Genomic DNA, 13,265 nt, shown 5'->3' on the forward strand with positions numbered 1-13,265 from the left:
TGAGAGTCATCTGAGCACTAATCATATTAAAAGCCACACCAGAGATGAGTGATCATACTTAGAGAAAAGGTCCAAGAACACACCCTCCACATGTAGAGGTCACAGAGTTAAGGAAGAAGCTGAGAAATGATGAGAAAGGTAGGACTAGGAAGCAGAGTCTTCACTTGAGAATGAAGATGGGAAGGAGGCATTGGAAGTCTGAAGAAAGAGAAAGCAAGAAAAAAGAAAATGTCATCTAGGAAGAGTGAATGAACCAGAGAAATACAGTGTGACTTTATGGCAGTCTAGGGCCCACGTGAGGCTGGTGGTCATTAATTTAAAGGGAGTCCGGTTAGCGTTAATAGGTATTTTTCTCTCCCCATGTTCAGCTGTGAAGGTTCATGAGCAGAGTTGATGGAGAGCTTTGGTTGAGTCAAAAGAGTACAAAAAAACAAGGGAAGAAAAGGAAGATGAGGATGGATGCAATGGCAGGGTTAGATGAGTGAGCATGGAATTCAAGCTGGATAGAAAGGAAAGTAGAGATATGGAGGGATTGGGTGAGGAAGGGACAGTAAAAAGTAGCTGAAGGTCCCGGGGAGTTGAGGGTTATTTTGAGGTTGGTACTAAAGGATAGGTGGTGGTCTTTGACAAAGATGTTTGAAATTGAAATTAAGGCATTGAAGTCTCAAGTATGAGCAGGGAGGAAGCAATGAGGTGGAAGGAGAAGCAGAGGTTGGGGAACTGAGAAGCCAGGATATTGGAAGAATCATCTGTGTGCATATTGAAATTATCAAGAATTACGACAGATTAGTGTTGGAGAATCTTAGCGAGGGCTGTGGGAGTAATTAAGATAAGGTATGTATATGCCTGGCACAGGGTGGGTTCTCAATCAATGAAGTCTGGTTATTTATTTGCTCAACATTTGTTCTGGGCATGGGCTTCTCCATTAGTTGCTTTCAAAGCAGAGCTTCCCGCCCGGCCAGCATGGCTCAGTGGTTGAGCATCATCCTATGAACCAGGAGGTCATGGTTCAATACCCAGTCAGGGCACATACCCAGGTTGCAGGCTTGATCCCCAGTGTGGGGCATGCAGGAGGCAGCTGATCAATAATTCTCTCTCACCATTGATGTTTCTAGCTCCTTTCCTTTCCTCTCTGAAATCTATATGTTAAAAACAAAACAAAACACGAAGCAGAGCTTCGCAGAAGGTTGTGGCACTGCATTGAGGGTGGGGATGAAGATTGGGGAACACAGTTGTGAGCCTGGCCTCAAGGGAACATCCTGTGTCCCTGTTGCTGAGGCTGCCCCATAGTCTAGGGTCCAGTCCTTCTGCTGGCTGCAGGCTGGACTCCCACCAGAGCGTCATGCCTTTGGCTCAGCAGCAGCAGCAGCAACAGATGGTGAGAAGTGGGTGGGTTGGGGGTATCTGCAACTGATCCCACAGTTGCCAGATTAATGAGGCCTCATGCCCGCCTTCTTTTCTGCTGTGTGCCAGCTGACAGTAGCTTCCTTTGCTGGGGTGGGTTTGTTTGTGGGAAATTTTTTGGCAGTGAAAGCTCAGCACCTGATTGAAAACTTCCTCTGCCCCTCATACCTCTCCTCCACTGTCTCCTAGCCTGTATTCTGTATTCTGGGGCCATTTGCTTGCCCCTGGGGTTCCTCCTGGTGTGAGTCTGATGAAGCTGACATCAGGTAATCCTGTTCCTGCATTTACAAATGGGGAAACTGAGGCCTAGAGAGTTTCATCATTCATTCTGTGGCAGGAGGCTCAAGACTCTACACACATTCCATGACCCCCTGGTATCTAGTTTACATCCCTGAGTAAAGATCTTGGGTTATTCATATTTGAGGTTGAGACATATATAAGCAGGTCAAATGGGCAGTGAGGTCATGGAGATAGGGGAGCACTGGGAGCCAGATTACAATGAAGATAATGGGGTCCTGAGAGAAGACATCACTGTAAGTGAGGAGGGAGTCTGACACACAGGACCAGGCTAGCAAACAGTCCCTAAGATAAGGAGCACTAGTTGTGAGAATTGGGTAAAGCTCTTCTTAGCCCACTCTGACCAGGTTCCCCTGGCAAATCCAAAAAAAACGATTTCACTAAGTTAGGAGGCCAAACAACTCTGTAGTGGGATGGTTCTTTCCCCAGCAAAGTGGGATAAGAAATAGGGAAGATGCAGCCTAAAGATGAATGAGAGAGAGAAAGAGCAAGCAAGAAAGATGAGCCCTGGAGATGAGCAAAGATGTTGAGATCTTCTAGTCAGTGGGGTGGCAGGAATTGAAGCACCAAGGAGCAGCAGAGGGCAAAGATAGGTCCGTGCCTCTGAATGGGTAGCCCAAGAGGAGCCTTAGATGCATGGCAGCCTGGGCAGGGACACAGCAATGACAATCTGGAGGTGGGTGGGGATGGAACTCCCAGCAGTGGGGACAGCAGGTATTTGGAGGAGCATTGGACATCCAGGGTGTGTCTGTAGACCAATACGGGACTCATCAACATGGTCACACTGTCATTAGGCAAGTGGGACAAAGATATAATCAAACTTAAACCAGTGAGGCAAAGTTGTCTAACTTTTTCACATAGTAGCATACAGACAAAAATATTCATTTATTTCCATAGTGTAGAGAAAAAGGCTGTATGGGGCCATATATGAATGGCTTGTGGGGGAGGGTCTAACATCCCAGGGCCTGGCTGCTCAGAAGGTTGAGGACATAGAATGAGCACATCAATAAGAATGTGTTCACAGGTTGGGGAGCTCTGTAGGAAGGAGTGCATTTTTCTCAGGTAATAAGAAGTCCAGAGGACACATCCAGGGCTGCTGTAGCAGCTTAGAGATGCCACTGAGAACCTAGGAGCCTCATGTGTTTCTAAGCCACCACCCATGCTTCTTGAGGGCCACCTTCATGGTTGCAACATGGCATCTGTAGCCCCAGACATCACACCAGCATTCCAAATGGGAAGAAAAAAAGAGGGTGAGGAGGGCAATGCCAAAGGGAAACCTGTGTCAACTGTTTGCTCTCTTTTAAAGAGCTTTCCTGGAAGCATCACTGCTGCCTCGCATTGGCCAGAGCTGTGTGATGTGGCCACCTCTAACTATAAGGAAAATTGAAAGATGTTTTGCAGGTAGATGTTTTATTTGTTGTCCTAATAAAATCAGAGTTCTGTTAGGGAAGAAGAAGAGGTTTAATATGGATAGGTCTGTGACAAACCTTGTGCCATATTTAGGGAGCAGTTATAGTGGTCTTGTGTAGCTCGACCACAAGTTGTGAGGCAGGAAGAGGAGAGAGATGAGGCTAGTTAAGCAGTCATGATGCAGGGCCTTGGAAGTCATGGACTATATTAAGTCTGGACTATATCACCTGGGTGATGGGACTCCACTGATGGTATTTAGGCAAGGGAATGATTTAGTCAGAGTAGTGTTTTAGGCAGATTATTCTAACTGAGGGGATGGAAGGTGGCTGTAGAAGGTGAGGAGGGGATCTCCTATGAGGTTAGTGCCAGAATCTATGTACATAGAAGGTGTCCAGTTAATAGTCAGTGAGATAACACAAACTAGGATAATGGCTATGAGGAAGGCATGAGTTTGAAAAATTTTCAGGAGGTAAAATTGGTAGGGTTTGGTAATCGATTGACTGATTGGGGAAGGAGTTTGGAGTCCAGGAATACTCCTGGGTTTTCCATAATTCACTGGCACATGGATCACAAGAAAAGGAGTGGGTCTGAAGTATATCATTTGTTCACAAATCACGTAAGAAATTGGTGGCAGAGCTGGAACTTGAACCCAGGTCTCCAACCTCTATCCTCTGGAGCCCAGAAAAGCCATCCAATGAAGTCTTTGGAGCCTTTCCCCTTTTCCACACACAAGTCATGAGAACTCATGGATAAAGTTAATATGGTAGAGGCACCTTGCTCCTGGAGGGTCTAGTTTGATGAGGGTATACTAAGGGGGCGGCGGGGCCACCATAAACACCACCCTTGCTGTAAGTCATTGGTTCTCACCCTTCCTAATGCTGTGACCCTTTAATGCAGTTCCTCATGTTGTGGTGACCCCCAACCATAAAATTATTTTCGTTGCTACTTCATAACTATAATTTTGCTACTGTTATGAATCGTAATGTAAATATCTGATATGCAGGATGTATTTTCATTGTTACAAATTGAACATAATTAAAGCATAGTGATTAATCACAAAAACAATATGTAATTATATATTTGTTTTCCGATGGTCTTAGGCAACCCCTGTGAAAGGGTCGTTCGACTCCCAAAGGGGTTGCGACCCACAGGTTGAGAACCGCTGCTGTAAGTGATGCTAAGGAGTCAGGGAGAACCTGGCTTGAGCATCAGCTTCTCCCCATAACTATTTGCTCTAACCCCTGCTTCATTCTTGGCTGGCACATGAATTTCCTATTGCTGCTGTAGCAAATTACCACAAATTTAGCGGTTTAAAACAACACAGATGCATTCTCTTATTGTTCTAGAAGTCAGAATTCTAAAATCAAGGTGTTGGCAGGGCTGTATTCTTCCTGGAGGCTACAGGGGGGAGTCCATTTCCTCACCTTCTTCAGCTTCTAGAAGCTGCTGCATTCCTTGGTTCGTGGGCCCTTCCTCATACCACCCCCAACCTTTCGCTTCCATCATCACATCCACTACTAATGGATCCCTTTGCCTCCCTCTTATAAGGATCCTGTGATCACATTGGGCCCTCCTAGATAATCCAGGATAATCTCTTCATCTCAAGGTCCTTCACTGAACCACATTTGCAAAGTTCCTTTTACCATGTAAAGTAACAAGGTCCAGGAATTAGGATGTGGACATCTTTGGAGGGGCCATTATTCAGCCCACCATAGCCGAGCACTTTCACTGATATTCTTCTTGTGTTCAGCCATGCTGATGAACAGTCCTTGCCCTTGATGAGCTCACAGTTTAGGGGTGAAGTCAGAGAAATAACAGCAAATTACTCTGCAGGGTGAGAGACGGAAGCACAGGGTCCGTGGGGCCCAGAGGAGTGGCGAATAATCTAGTCTTGGAGGTCAGGGAAGGAGCTCCAGAAGAGATGGTATTCATGTGAGACCATATTCACTTGGAATTTTGAAGAATCCTATATAATAAAAGAGTAATATGCAAATTGTCCCCTCGACCGCAAGTTCGATGGGAGTTCGATGGGAGTTTGACCAGGGGGCGGGCCAGCCTGCCAAATGCTCACGGCCTCTCCACCTGGCCAGTACCACCCCTGATCAGCCCCACCATCCCAATTGGGGGCAGGCTGGCTGGATCCCACCCATGCACGAATTCGTGCACTGGGTCTGTAGTATGTAAGAATTAGCTATATGAACAATAATGATGATAGTAATACTAGCAATCATTTACATAGTTCTTACTATCTACTGGGTTGTGTTGTAAGTACTTAACCTATTAATGCATTTGATCCTCTCAATACCATATAAAGGGGGGAACCTCCTTAGCACCTGCCTCCATCCCTTTACCAGCCCCAAGAAGGCCTGCCTCAACTCTGCCTTGCCTAGCCACTCGCCAGTGCACTGCACAGGCTGTTCAAGCTGCCTTCCCTGCCCCGAGCCCCTCCTGAGGGCAGCTCCCCCGCCATTCTTTGCCAGCAGGCCATGTTTGCAGTATGTGCCTCCAGCCTTGACCTCATCCATTTGAACCAGGTTGGTCTGTGTGAAGGAGAATTAGTGATGCCAGCAGCCTGTAAAGCTCACTAGCCAGGGCCAACATGGTTTTTCTCTCTGGAATCTGAACTGTTTATTCATGGAGAATTGGGCTCCTTGGTAAAGGGAGCATCATTAAAGGGAGGAGATGGGATGGCTTGAGTCCCTGTAGTGACCGAGCACTGAGGAGTGACCAATGGGGTCTCTGATTTGCTTTGGGACAATCAGATCCCCTGCTGCTGTGAGACTGGAGTTATTGTTGTGTTTCAAAAGCAGCTCAGGTCTCATGAGGCCGAGTGAGATTTCCAAGAGCTTATTCCCACATGTATCCCCTGACTATTCCTCCCTCCCTTACTTGAGATGTTCTTTGCATCCAGAGGAACCCACTCCCTTGTGCTGAGGGCCCCACCCAAGCTCTTTACTTCTGGGAACTCTTTCGGGCTACTGTTTAATTCCTACTACTCTTCATCCAGTGCTAGGAACTTGACATATTCTTATCTCTGACCCATCCTTCTCTGGTAAGGCATCTCAGAGACATGAAACGATGTACCCAAAGCTCATTCTTTTCCCATCACGCCACTCCCTTTCCTTTCTGGGCCCAGATACTCCTCCCACTCCCCATAGGGTTTCAACATTTCCCATAATTCTCCTCTAGCACAGAAATTACCTGGTGTGGCTAAATAATTATTGCATAAGTTTCGTCTTTATAACAAAACTCTAAATTTCCATTCCTGTTTTTTCATTTTGTTTTGTTTCCTGTCATAACCCACTGCACAGTGCCATGCAGAAAATAGGTGGAAGGAAAAAAAAGGCTGAATGTGTTTATTCATCGTTGGGTTCCTTGCTCAGTGCCTGGCATATGACAGATGTTCAGAGAGGGGATTCTTGGGTAGACAAGGCTTAGGCTGGTTCCCCCACCCCCACCCTGCCTACCTCACAGGTAGGTGGGTCCAACAAATGGTGGTATCGCATTGAAAGGTCATGGTGTGGTGCAGTAGACAGATGTTGGGTTGGAGCCAGATGATATGGGGATACATTCCAATTCTGCTACATGCTATACAGCCTTGGGCAAGATACTCAAGAGAGTCTCTGAGCCTGTTTTTGTCAGATGTAAAATGGGGATTATACTATGTGTCTCCCCGGATTTTTCTGAGGACTCAAGGCCCACACAGTGAAAGGAGCACAAACCAAGGTGCTCCTGATTCACACAGGCCTCACCTCTTAGGGAGACCCAGAGGGCAGTGCCAAGGGCACCAAGTTGGCTTTGAAATCTTCATGCCTTCCAGTCCTATCCTCAACTCCTTCCCATCTTGCTGACTTTTGGTGGTTTCATTAGATCTGTCAACAAATAATTTCATCTTCAAACACTGATGAACAACAGTGTTTAAAACTATCATTTTTAGTCTTTCTTTGTCAATTTGCCTATAAACAAATGCCATGGGTCTGTTTTTCCAGTAAAGATTTGGGGAGGGGTTAGCCCCAGACACTGCATTAACCTAAATTTCCCCTGTTCCTTACATAAGGGGACTCACCTGCACCTTTCATTGTGGTGAGGGCTGCCTGGTAACTGTTTTGCTCTTAGGATGACAGATTGGCTCCTAGCCAGGGTGGTATAACTGGGGGCTTTGGGATCAGACAGGCCGTGTTTGAATTCTGTTTTCACCACCTACTCACTTGTGCAAGATACCAAATCTCTCCGAGTGTCTTTTTGCTCAATGTGAAAGAAGGACGCTACCCCTCGGGGAGCTGGCAGGACCAAATGCATAGTGCCTAGCATACCTGAGAGACTTAATAAACATCAGTGCCCTTTCTAGAAACAATTTCTTAAACCTCAATAACTTTGCTGGAAACCGTTTAGAAGAATTACATGGCATCCTGGAATGGTATGTGAGTCCACTTTGCGTCTGAACCAAGAGTAGATGAAGCTAGACTTGCGTAGGGAAGCCTTCTGGTAACTAACCTGGGGTTGGGTGATTTTAAGCCACTTTTCATTCTGCTGCAGAAACAAAAAAAGATGAGACTGGAGAAATGCTATTCCTTTAATTGAAGGAACACTTTTATGTTCTCAGGTCTATTTTAATCTTAAGTGCCGATTATGCATCATTCTCTCCTGTTAACAGACACTTCTGTAAGTGATCTGCACAGAGAGAAATATGATTCTTACATAAATACTGCACCATGAGAAATTATCTTATTACCCAATATGCCAAAAAACTAATAAGATAAAGGAACGGTATGTGTCATTTTTGGACAATATTAAAACTTGATTTTAGCTCCTAGAAATAAAGCATAATTTCCTTTTATGATTCTCTTTTCCAGGTAGAACAAAGGCAGTGAAGGGTGTAAGGATATTATATAGCTGTGCTCTGTGAAGTCTGTGGAACGGATCCAGGCAGAATGGCCTCACATTAAGATTTTAATGACTTTTCTGTTTAGAAAACACACTCTTGCTGTTAATACTGTCTGGCCAGGTATGATTTTCAAATTTGCAGATGAAAGCAAGAACCCCCATCTCCTATTTAATTGTACAAGTGCTTGCCTCGGTGTGTGTGCATGTGAGTCTGTTAAGGAACACGTGCGCAGTATCTACAGAGAGGAAGGGCCAACAACAATGAGAACAGGACGTTTCCTGAGTCATCTATGGAAAAGACGATTAAGTGCTCAATTTTGACAAGGTTAGGGTAGCCGGACCCAAATATTGACTGAGTAGAGGCCTCACAAGACTTTGTTTCAATTGTACTTTTAAACTCACAAATATACTTTTAAACCACAAATGTTCTTTGGGGTTTAAATGTTTTATTTACATGTGAACAAATAATGATTGGTGTTGATTAAAGAAATGTAAACAGGACCTCGCCCAGCCAGCATGGCTCAGTGGTTGAGCGTTGACCTATGAACAAGGAGGTCAAGGTTTCATTCCCAGTCAGGGCACATGCCTGGGTTGCAGGCTCAATCCCCAGTGTGGGGTGTGCAGGAGGCAGGCAATCCATGATTCTATCTCATTATTGGTGTTTCTATCTCTCTCTCTATCCCTTTTTGAAATCAATAAAAATATTTTAAGAAAACAAACAGGACCCGAGTTGGTGAAAATTTCTGGCTGTACACATCACCAGGTCAGTATTTGATCCTGGGTGGCCTACATGAGCAGTTCTGGTGCTGGCAGTGATGATGTGGAATGGTTACAGACACCATCACGTGCTTTTGATTCTTTCCCCTTCCTATCTCTTTGACAGAAATAACACTAACTAAATGCCTTCAGCCTTCTCTGGCATGCAATTTTTCATCCCAGCACAATATAATGTACCGAGGACCTAAAAGAAATTTAATAATCCCTGCATTCTTGTGATTTGTTAGACCTTTCCAACAAACATATAATATTTGCTTGGAGATAGAAGGTAACAGGCTCACTCGCAGCAAGATGAATGTTTCATTAGATGGTAGGCAGGCACGTTGTGCTGGTACTGGGAAGTGCTGCCAAGAGAGTATAAGCAGAATGTCCTTCTATGGGTATTTTAAAGACCTATTTAAATACTCACAGTTTTTTGTGTAACTTTCAGGATAGATCTGCTGGAGGCTGGGGAAGGAACTGTATGGACCTAGTAAGATTCCACCAACTTCCAATATTCTGAAGTAGTGTATCCACTCAAGTGCACTCAATATTTTTAGATACCATACACATGTCTGTGAAGCTCTGTTGTTCCTGTGGGCAATCGTTAGTTTGAAGGCTCAGTTTTCTTCAGAAAAGAAACACAGGGCCTTGTCTTTAAGATAAAACTAAAATAAAAACCTTTAAGTTCAACTATGTGAAGTTCAGGCTAATGGAGTTTTAATATTTGGCTTGGCTAATTAGGTACCATTCTTTGCCCTGAATTTAATTATCCCAGCCACTGAGGTAATTTAATATAATAATAATAAAGGGGCTAATGAGAAAGGAAAGAGAACCTGACTCTTCCTTCATCTGCTTCATTGGGGGTATTTCTGCTTCAAGTGTCAGTTTATGGATGGTGATATTTTACGGGGATTATGAATTTTCAATTAGTGAGAAAATGAAAGTGAAAGGCAGACAGTAGGTCCTCAGTGAGTGATTGTATCAGGAAACCACTAAAAAGCTCATCTGTAAAGTTCAGGGCATATTTCAATATGACTCCATGATACCTTAGGCAGCTCTTCCTCCCTAGGTTGAGTTTCAATCATGTTCTTTATTCACTGTCTGAATAAGTCCTTGGTTACCGTTTCTATTCAAAGGTAAGAAAGTCAAATATATGCTGCTTCTAAGCAAAATTGAATGGGAGAATAAGAAGGTGACCTTTCTTGTTTAGCTGTCACTCCGAGTACAAATGGTACGTTCCCTTAATTACGCTCAAGCTCTGCCTCTCACACCCGAGGCGCTGTGCGGGAGAATCCGGTGGATTCAGACCCCAGTGGGAAACTTGCTGGCTATTTCAAGCAACTTGATCTCACTGAGCCTCAGTATTATCATCTGTGAAATGAGGGCAGTGCTATCTCCTCTCCCAGGTTGCTGGAGGAGAAAGTGAGAGAAAGCAGAGGCCACCACACAGCCTATAATAATCAATGCTCTGAAAATGGTGACTCCCTTTCACCTGAACAAGTCACAAGTATGCTTATAACTGAGGAACAGGCATGAATGTAGCACAATGCCAAACATAACGGCCAATGTGCCAGCTTATCAACCAAGGCAGTGTTCCTCACACTGTAAAGTACCGGCGATTCACCTGGGATTCTGGTTAAATATAGATTCGCATTTGGCCCGAGAGTCTGCATTTAACAACTCCCAGACGCTGCGGATACTGCCGGTTGGAGATCATACTTTCAGTGCCACGGAACTCGGAACTAGGGCAATGACTTTTGAATACTGAGTTGACTTTTGCAACTTAGTGAAACAGAGTTTTACTCTATCTTTTTGTTTGTTCAATGATAAAAATACTGGGGAAAGCTGAAGATGCTACAGGAAAAAAAAGTTTGAATGAACACATTTAAAAATCTGGGAAGCTCAGATCCATTCTACACACTTTCATTTATTGTCTGGACAGATAAAGTACAAATAATTCAAACACAACAAGGTTATGGAAAAAGAACCAGTTACAATACTTTCCCTCAGAAATCATCTAAACTAGCAAGATTAACATGAAGTCATTCATTATAACTAAAGTATACAACTGCCTGGTCCTAAGATTTCTTCCCCCCCCAGCGTGAACACTTTATAGAGGAGAGGTTTTGGCATGCCTTTCCCACTATGCTTACTTAGCAAATGCATCAAAACTTTGCCAGCAAACTGCATTCATTCATAGCAGATGACGTAAAAAGGTTTCCCTGAATGTTGAACGAGTGTTCTCTGAACTGAAATCTGTTTTGTGTTTTGTTTTTTTTCAAAATAAAAAAGAGGAAAAATTTTAAAAAATGTAAAGGAGGAGTCTACGATGCAGCCTTGTTTTTCGGTACTCTCTACACTACCACGACTACTACAAAGTTCGCCTCTTCAGTGTGAAAACAGCAGTCTGTCTGCATGCACTTAGTGGGTTCAGCATGGGGAAAAAACGCACAAAATAAGCACAAGTTATAAATAACCATAACATTTTATTACCATTAAGACTAAACTTGTATTGAAAAGGTTTTATATAACAAGACAAGAAAAGCAATAGCAAATTTAACTATCAACTAGATTATGCATAGCGAGTAACTGTTTCTATTACCCAGGGAAGAGCATGAACCCTTGTATTTTTTTGTTTTGTTTTTGTTTTAAATATAGAACCGTACAAAGCACAAACGTACTAAAATGATCAGTGCACTGGACATGGGAGAATGCTCCCTCAGCCATTTTGTTCCCTTAGCTCTGTTTTGTTTCCCCCAATCTGAATTACATGAAAATAAAGACCCAGTTGTTTTTATTTTTCTACTGTGCAGTAAGAAAAAATATTCACAATAAACATGACAATATACCAAACAATAGTTCTACACAAGTTACCTTGATACCTCTTTAACTGTCACTTAAATAGCATAAGAAAACATTTTAAGACATTACAAACAAAACTAGCCAAGTGTTACAACTTATAATAAATTAACCCAAAGAAAAATAACTTTATATATATATATATTTATATTGTATATACACATACACACACAACAGAATGACACAATAATATGCTTCTTCCCATAGTTTAAGTAAACAAATAAGTAGTCTAGCCAATCTAGCTATATTTGATCTCGGCCATAGGCATCATCACATCAGCGATTAAATAAATAAGTGTTTCAAGCAACAAAAACAGTGTCTCAAATGTACCAACACAGCCCAATTCTATCAGCATGGGCTACAAAGTGAATTTGAAAACTCCTTAATGAATTGAAAGCAAACGTATCTTTTGTTTTCCTTTCCTAAACACATTACATTTAACTATGATACTAAGATATGTAAATAATTTCGTAGCACCTACTGCTCAGACTAAGAAAGTTTTAGATCAAAAGGAAAAGTAATCTTTTAAATTTTTGTTCTGCTGACATCCCATACTGATGACTTAAAGAAAAACTGTCTTTCAACTCATCTCCTTGCTTTTGGGTTTTGACTGTGGGGAACTGTGGTACCCTGGGTAGAACGAACACTCCTTTCCCCTAGTAATTAATAATTTTTTAATTATTATTACATGCTATGAAAAGATATGAAGATCATCTGTTTATAGCCCATCCTTCAAAAAACAGTCTACGAATCCAGTTTAAAACACACATCTTGATCTCTAAAAAGTTACCAGTGCAGTATGAACGCGACAAAGTTGTCAATTTCCCCTAAATTAGCCAGTCAAAATATTTTTTCTCAAATCCAGATTCTCTTGTAAAAATTCTTTATATTTTATAAAAATAGATTTTTCTTGAAACCCATTTTCAGCAAAGAGACCACCTCTTTGGCAACAATGTTAATGTTATTAAATTGTTAATGTCATCAGGTATCCCCCTGGCCCCCATCCCCTAACAGAAGACTGTTTTAGTTCACATGATATAAAAGAAAAAAGGAAAAATAAAAAAATTTGCAAAAGTTTTTTTTCATTTTTGCAATTTTTATTATTCCTCTTTAATTTGTGTGGGTATTTTTTTTTTTTTTTTTACCAATCTGAGTGGATCAACATTTTGACAAAAAAGAAAAATCTTTTTTTTCCCTTCTTTGAATCCCATTACTTTGTAAAAATTGTTTTATTTTTATTATTTTTTTTGTTTTTTATTTTTCTTCTTCAAATGAGCGAATGGTCATCTTAAAAAGACCCACCTTCAAGGAAGGTAGTAAAGTTAGCTGGCTGGGTAAAAATCCCTGCACATCGCTATCTATGTATATTATATTCAACAACGACAGCTATGAAAGAACATTCAATGCATCAAAGGTATTTTTTTTGTTTTTTGTTTTTTTTCTAAGCATTATAAAATCCTTTCCTGGTACATCTCAGGATAATCCAATGTTTTAATACTTAGGCAACACTGGCTTATAAAGTCCATGGTTGAATATAAGCCTTGAAAGGTTTGTTTCTCTCTCTCTCTTGTGTGTGTGTGTGTGTGTGTGTGTGTGTGTGTGTGTGTGTGTGTATCTGTGTGTGTGCACACATGTGTTTTGTTCGTATATAC

At 42.2% G+C, this 13,265-nt stretch overlaps 1 protein-coding gene across 1 annotated transcript in view; it reads right to left on the bottom strand.

Moving 5' to 3' along the window:
• Positions 1-10,661: 10,661 nt before the first annotated feature.
• The window catches only part of ELAVL4 (ELAV like neuron-specific RNA binding protein 4), an 88,905-nt gene continuing 86,301 nt past the window's right edge, over positions 10,662-13,265 (bottom strand). The window contains exon 10 of the mRNA XM_005872506.2: positions 10,662-13,265. The gene's annotated coding sequence lies outside the window, so the exon portion shown is untranslated.

The sequence above is a fragment of the Myotis brandtii genome, unplaced genomic scaffold, assembly GCF_000412655.1.
Source record: "Myotis brandtii unplaced genomic scaffold, ASM41265v1 scaffold382, whole genome shotgun sequence".
Lineage (NCBI taxonomy): Eukaryota > Metazoa > Chordata > Mammalia > Chiroptera > Vespertilionidae > Myotis > Myotis brandtii.